This window comes from Nematolebias whitei, chromosome 10, assembly GCF_014905685.2.
Source record: "Nematolebias whitei isolate Nwh7 chromosome 10, NemWhi1, whole genome shotgun sequence".
NCBI lineage: Eukaryota > Metazoa > Chordata > Actinopteri > Cyprinodontiformes > Rivulidae > Nematolebias > Nematolebias whitei.
In genome coordinates, this window is record NC_056507.1 from 418,124 (window position 1) to 418,462 (window position 339).

Genomic DNA, 339 nt, shown 5'->3' on the forward strand with positions numbered 1-339 from the left:
CTGGACCATAGAATCTACTCCTGGACCATATAATCTACTTCTGGACCATAGAATCTACTCCTGGAGCATATAATCTACTTCTGGACCATATAATCTAATCCTGGACCATAGAATCTACTCATGGACCATAGAATCTACCCATGGACCATAGAATCTACTTCTGGACCATGAAATCAACTTCTGGACCATAGAATCTACTTCTGGACCATATAATCTACTCATGAACCATAGAATCTACTACTGGACCAAATAATCTACTTCTGGACCATAGAATCTACTCCTGGACCACAGAATCTACTCCTGGACCATATAATCTACTCATGGACCATATAATCTACT